We start from the raw sequence: 7,927 nt of genomic DNA, 5'->3' as shown, positions 1-7,927 counted from the left end.
CAAATATTGTCATTTGTTTAGAAAATGTTTCCAATTTTCTTTTATTACATCATTCTAACTCTCTCACTTTTATCTATTCCATTGCTTCATTTCTTGATTTATTCACTATGCCGAGACAATTAAAATTGACAAACTATTACACAGAACTGTAGAGGACTACGTGCTCGCAAACAGATGTTCCTGATAAGTCCTGCTCTTGCAAATGAAGCAGGGCGTTCCCGATAAGTCCTGCTCTTGCAAACGAAGCAGGGCGTTGGGGGCTTGTTTATGTGTAAACATGTTGAAAATCCACAGCAAAAGAAACTACCATCAGAGTGAACAGGCAACCTATAGAATGGGAGAAAATTTTTGCAATCTACTCATCTGACAAAGGGCTAATATCCAGAACCTACAAAGAACTCAAACAAATTTACAAGAAAAAAACAAACAACCCCATCAAAAAGTGGGCAAAGGATATGAACAGACATTTCTCGAAAGAAGACATTCATACAGCCAACAGACACATGAAAAAATGCTCATCATCACTGGCCATCAGAGAAATGCAAATCAAAACCACAATGAGATACCATCTCACACCAGTTAGAATGGCGATCATTAAAAAGTCAGGAAACAACAGGTGCTGGAGAGGATGTGGAGAAATAGGAACACTTTTACACTGTTGGTGGGATTGTAAACTAGTTCAACCATTATGGAAAACAGTATGGTGATTCCTCAAGGATCTAGAACTGGATGTACCATATGACCCAGCCATTCCATTACTGGGTATATACCCAAAGGATTATAAATCATGCTGCTATAAAGACACATGCACACGGATGTTTATTGCGGCACTATTCACAATAGCAAAGACTTGGAATCAACCCAAATGTCCATCAGTGACAGACTGGATTAAGAAAATGTGGCACATATACACCATGGAATACTATGCAGCCATAAAAAAGGATGAGTTTGTGTACTTTGTAGGGACATGGATGCAGCTGGAAACCATCATTCTTAGCAAACTATCACAAGAACAGAAAACCAAACACCGCATGTTCTCACTCATAGGTGGGAACTGAACAATGAGATCACTTGGACTTGGGAAGGGCGACATCACACACCGGGGCCTATCATGGGGAGGGGGGAGGGGGGAGGGATTGCATTGGGAGTTATACCTGATGTAAATGACGAGTTGTTGGGTGCTGACGAGTTGATGGGTGCAGCACAGCAACATGGCACAAGTATACATATGTAACAAACCTGCACGTTATGCACATGTACCCTAGAACTTAAAGTATAATAATAATAATATTAAAAAAAAAAAGAAAATCCAGAAAGTCAGGGAAAGGTCAGAAAAACAACAATGTGTCTTGTGACTTGGCAACATTCCACAAATGACTGTATAAAATAAAGCAGAGAGCGCCATTTGAGGCAGCCGCCATATTTGTCTTGTCTTGTGTTGTCTTGTGTGTTCATTCCTTTGTTTAGGAAACACACGGACCCCAACACAGAACTGCTGGCTGTGGCTTAGCCTTCCCCTATAACCCACTCACCACTTCTGTACACTGTACCTTGCAGAGGCAGCATGAAAAAAAGAGAGTAAACACATTTCCCACAGACAGATCTGAGTTTGAATCTTGATTCTCTTACTAATTATAACGTCTTAAGTACATGATTTTACTTTTTGAGTCGCAGTCTCTATGTCTGTTAAGAGAAATCATAGTGTTTACTTTTGTCATAACTAGAAGGAGAAACTGTATAATGCACGCACAATACCCAGTAGAATAATTGGCTCATAGAAAGCAATCGATAAATGGAAACCCATTCTCTGAGTACAAACATCCTTCAGCATTGGTTCTAGGTCTTACACTGCTCAGGTTTTGTATAAATAATATATTGTATTTACCAATAACTTCTATGTTCTAGACCATGTATTAAGTATATTCTTCACAATTATCTCATTGAATGATGTATTACTTTCCTGTGGTTGCTATATTAAGTTACCACAAACTTGGCTTAAAACACAAAGTTGTTATTTAATAATTCTGGAAGCCAGGAGTCCAATATCAAGGTGTCAGTAGGGCCCTACTCCCGCTGAAGGCTTGAAGAGAGAATCCATTCCTGACCTCTTTTATGTTATGGTGGCTCCAGATGTTGCCTCCCTTGTGGCCACATCACGTCAATCTCTGCCTCCATGGTAACATTATTTGCTCCTCTTCTGCATGACTCTCTTCTGTGTGTCTCTTGTAAGGATACTCATATTAGATTTAAGGCTCACCTAGTTAATCCAGGATAATTTTCTCATTTTAAAATCTTTAAATTAACTTCACATGCAAATGCCCCTTTTTCCTAAATAAGGTATTGTTCATAGGTTCTAGGGATTAAAACAAGAGTATTCTCTTCAACGGACATCATTTAGACCACTACCAGTAACAATCTAAATTTTAAGTACTACTATTATTTCAATTTTATTGAAGAATGAGCCATGTCTCAGAGATGTTTAAGAACTTTTCCCAAAATCATAGAGCCAATTAGTGGCATAAGGGTTGGGAGCGGGGCTAGCTATACATTTCTGACTTCAGGCTTGTGCCCTGAAACCCCCACTGTGTGGTATGCTCTGGCACAATGAAGCAAGTCCTAGAACTCTTTGGAAATCATATCTTGGAGGACACATCCGTCAGTAAAAGAACATTTTACCCTTTTTTTTCTTATATAAGCTTAGCTTGACTTTCTGAAACTGTCAACATTATTTCTTCTAGTGAAAATCAACCTGAGTGTGGGAGTGAGAGTTGAATTGCTTTAAATTTGAAGATGTCAAAGTGAGGGTCGAGTAGATGCCTATCTTGGTTCTTTAATTAGAAGATCTTAGAGTTCTGTGCTAAGGATTAAAAAGCAGGGTGAATCACTTCGCCTTTGTGCTGTGATCTTGGATGCTTTGTTGCTAACCCTTCACCACCACAAATTACAAAGGTCAGAAACTATTTGGAAAAGAAAGTTCGATGTTTTGAAGAAGCTCGTTGTCTCCCACGCTTCCCCACCTTTCCGCTTTTGTCTCATCTTTCCAGCTAACCTAGATTTCTCTCATTTACATACTGTATTTTATTGGCAATTATGATAATTGGTTAATATGTCTCAATTTGTACCTAAATTTTTTCGAATCAGAATAAACTTCCTTCCTTATAAAACTTACCAGATCATCTAATTAGAGTCTTCCCCCAACCTCAGCAACTAGAATTCACTTTTATGGATCTGCACTGCATATGTATTTTTGTGATGACCATAGAATAAATGTACAAGTCACACACGAGTAGAAAAGTCTTGGCCTGGAATAACAATTGTTGTCGATGTTCTAGTTTCAGTTCTGCATTAATTAATTGCATGCCCTCATCTGAAGGCCAAGATGACTTTTATGCTTTTGCTTTATTTGCAAAACTGAGATAATTACTATTTCCTGACTCAATGTATTATTGTAAGTATAAAAGAGCTTATAAAGTAGATATCAAAATGCTCAGAAAACAAAAAAGTTGTATAATTTTAACCAAAAAAGATAAAAGAATACAAAACAATTGAAATAAATAAATTAAAAATCTACAGAATTATTTGGATGTTTTTCTAAGTCAGGAGATTCTCTACCGTTATCATAGTCTATTTACATGCCTTGGCATTCTCTGCTAATGATATTCGTATAATCAAGATTTCAGAAGATTTTTAATGTTAAATATAAATTTGACTCTACTGAAAATAATTCCTCCTATAATGGCAATTCTGCAAATTCTAAGAAATGCCTTTGGAAACTGATTCTAGCCTCCATTTCCTCTTAGCCCTAATTTGCAGAATTGTTGCCATACTTACTCTCTGTGAAAGCTCATCAGCCAGCTCCAGGGAGCTTTAATTCTCAGGCAGTAACATCAACAGATACGTGGTTGAATAGTAACCAAGGATACAGCCCCCTTCCAGGAGAAGGTGAAGACATTTGTAGTGAGAATGCTAGGAAGTTCAAGAGTATTTAAACTCAAATGATTAGTGGAACTGTCCAGGGGCCAAAGGGACTTATGTCAAGAGGATGTGATAAAGATCCGCCTGCTGATTTTAGAGATAGTTCACATTTAAAACATAAAATAATTAAGTGTTTTAATTTTGATCCCCCTAGTGCTTCTCCTTTTAAGAGCACAGCAGGGTGAGTGAACATAATTGGCATCATTTGGAAGGTTGAGTGCCTAAGGTTGTTGCAAATTCTCTGTTCGTAGCTGAAAAATGACATTCTGGTTTAATATCTTGCTATACTTACCCATACTTTGCTCCTATTCAAATTATTAAGCAGAAAAATTGTGCCTACCTCAACTTCAAAAAAAAAAAAAAAAAAAAAAAAAACAGCCTCAAATCTTCAAAACTAGGGTAAACTATGTCTTTCATCTGAGAGACTTAACAGTATGTTCACCTGGGAAGAAACCCAGGCAAAAACTGTTTGTGTGTGGGTGTGTGTGTCTGTGTGTGTTCTCTGATATCATTGTGACTCAGACAAGATGTTACACTACCTTTATAGTTTTATTTCACTCTAAAACTCAACCATGTACTATTCAAGGCCTTCTATGGTCCCTTTGATTTCCTAGTTAACTAAAACTTTGAATTAGGCTCACATACCAGGAATAATTGAATAACAAACCAGACCCTTTTTCAGTTGATATAGCAGTAATAGAGAAATATGAAAGAAGAAGCTCATCTTAAAAACAGACTCAGACTTCTTTACCAATGCACTGAAACCTCATTCCAAAATACTGCCTAGCATGTTGTAATTTGCTTTCTATAAATAGTTGAAGGCTAAATAAATGAATAAGTTTTCTGCATTATTTATTCCTGTCATGTAAAGCAGCATGGCAGCTTCTGACCCTGCCCTCGGCTATATAGCTTGAAGATAAGATGATAGACATAGAGTGGGTTAGAGTCAGTGTTTCTGTGAGGATATTCCTATTTGATTTACCAATGTCAAACAAATGTTTTCTTTGTGTTGCAGTTAGAGATGTGTTGAATTAAGAAACTAAAGACCTTGATTCTAGATGGTTTTCGAATACTTGACCTATTTGTCTCAGATACAAAATGGAGATATAAGCCTATAAACTGTTGACATTTTGGCAGGGGTATTTGTTAATGAAAAACAGTATACAGCCAATACACCTATTATATATTTTTTTCTAAACAATAAGATAGGGCTATATTATTTAAAACAATAGCTAAATGTTGAGTAAATATAGTATTTCACCACGCTCATTAATATTTCAATCAGGGACTATTCTTTTCTGAAATTTATTATTTTTTTTAAAATTTGACATATAAATGTATATGTATTTATTATGTACAATATGATGTTTTGAAGTATATATACATTATGGAATGGTGAAATCTAATTAACAATTTAATTATCTCAAATAATTATCAGTTCTGTGGTGAGAACACTTAACATCCACTTTCTTAGCATTTTAAAAAATACAGTATATCATTATTAACTGTGATTACCATGCTGTACATTAGACCTTGAACTTATTCCTCCTATCTAATTATACATATGTATCTTTTGACTAACATCTCCCCAATTCTTTATCCTCCACTAACTACTCCAGCCTCTGGTGACTACCATTCTACCACCCTTTTACTCTCTGTTTCTATGAGATCAGTGTTTTTCGATTCCAAAGCCAGGAACTATTCTTCGATCAGTTCACCATTCCACATAATTATTCTTATATTTTTATTTATTTATCTAATATGATGCATTGTTGTAACCCAACTATAATTGATTAGTAAATAAATAAAACAAGATTTTTTCTTGTTTCAAGGGCAACAATTTTTAGAGACCTTTTAAAATTGGGACATCAAAAAAATCATAGTACTATAACATTGTAAAAGGAGAAATAAATTGGGAATAAAATTAAAATATACAATTTTAGAAATAGTGAAACTAGGAATGCACAAAATTTGAAGCTTGTTGAAAGTAGTAATCTTCCAAACCAAAATGGCTTAAGAAAAAATAAAGCATGGTGTGGACATTATTGCATCACAAAATGGATGTCTAGAAATATTTTGAACTTTATATCATATCTGGATCCAGTGCTCAAATAATATGGACAGAAAACGTTTTTCTCTCCAACTCTTGGCTCTGTTGCCATCTAAATTGGCTTCATTCTCAGAAAGGAAATTTCCCTGTGCCAAAATGGCCACCGAAAGACCCAAGCTTACTTTCAAAATCTAGCAACCTAAAGCAGAGTTTGGCTTCTACCAATAATTAAAGAAAAAGCCTCAACACTGAAGCCCATTCACTTGGACCGATAAGGCTTAGTTCACATGTATACTTCTGAACCAATCACCATGGACAGGGGAATATGGGACTCTCACTAGCAGCTGTGGATGATGGGACCAATCCAGGAGATAGAAAGTGGGATGAGGCTTATTGAATCCCAGGAGCAAAAAGTCAAAATAATGAGCAGTTACATAAAGAAGGGATAACCAATGCTGCGAAGGCAAAAATCAATAAATGTCCACTACAGAAAGGGGAACACATTAAGATAACTTTTTGGAGAATGGAATAAAGTGTTTCAGAGAAACACAAGAAATATAAGAAGGCATTAAATCCTCCTTAAAATTAATCTTAGAGGATACTATATTGCTGAGTGAGTACTGTCAGTTACTTGCAAGATGCTCAACAAGACATCAGAAGAGTAAAGTTGATAAAATTATAAGAAAACACAGATGCAAGCCTGTTTTTGTCATCCCTCAGGAAGAAGAAAATTTTAAAATTCAGGCATGAGGAAGCTTCAGGTCACAGTCAAATTCATTCTTATAGTACTATTTGGTAAGTAAGTATTTAGTTCATCCAGCACCATGTAGCACTAAGGAAACTGGAAGTATTTTAATGAATGTAACCAGCATTATAGTGACATTTTTGAAAGCATCAATTCTGGAGCCCAATTGTCTGATTTGAATCCTACATTTTCTCTTTGCTATCTATGTGAGCTTGAGAGAGATATATATGCTCTGTGTCCCTTTGTTTACTCATTTAAAATATATACAGCTGGGCATGATGGCTCACACCTGTAATCCCAGCATTTTGGGAGGCCGAGGTGGGGGGTCACCTGAGGTCAGGAGTTCAAGAGCAGACTGGCCAAGATGGTGAAACTTCACCTCTACTAAGAATACAAAAATTAGCCGGGCATGGTGACATGCACCTGTAATCCCAGCTACTTGGGAGGCCGAAGCAGGAGAATCGCTTGAACTCAGGAGGCAGAGGTTGCAGTGAGCTGAGATTGCACCACTGAACTCCAGCCTGGGCTACACAGCGAGACTCTGTCTCAAAAAATAAATAAATAAATAAACCATAAATAAGGTATATTAGAAACGACTTTACAGGGCTTTGTCAAGAGTCGTGAATAGTCTGAAAGTTTAATGTTGTCTCAAGCTAACAAATTATCCTGTTATAGTTTCATGAATGCTGGTAGAAGACAAAAGCCTCCTAGGTCAGAGACAAAGTACTTAATTATTCATGGCACATGCCATTTCTTCTTTCCCTCAAAGTCCCATCAGAGCAACATGGAGAGGTTCAGATGGATGCCACACATATGGTGAATTTGTGTTACAGCTGAGGATCCCAAAGTGTAGGAAAGTCCAGTCTTTTCTAATAAGCTGCAAGCAAACCTACCTGAATTTTTTTTCCTGAAAGGACACATAATCTTTATTTTACGGGGTAAAAAGCAAGCCAGTTTTTTTGCTCAGGAAGAAGACAAAATATCTATTTTCCAAGGCTGTTCCCTACACAAACATTTTTTAAAAGATAATCCAAAATAAAAAGGCAGTTATTATCTCTAATTCCAATAACAAAAGAAACATAAGAGATCTATAAAGGATTTTTTCTTATGTCTCTCAGCAAGTTGTTGTAAATGAATAAGCACATTTTTATTATTAA

This window comes from Papio anubis, chromosome 5 (genome assembly GCF_008728515.1).
Source record: "Papio anubis isolate 15944 chromosome 5, Panubis1.0, whole genome shotgun sequence".
NCBI classification, from domain to species: Eukaryota; Metazoa; Chordata; class Mammalia; order Primates; family Cercopithecidae; genus Papio; species Papio anubis.
Note: the sequence above shows the minus strand (reverse complement) of the source record.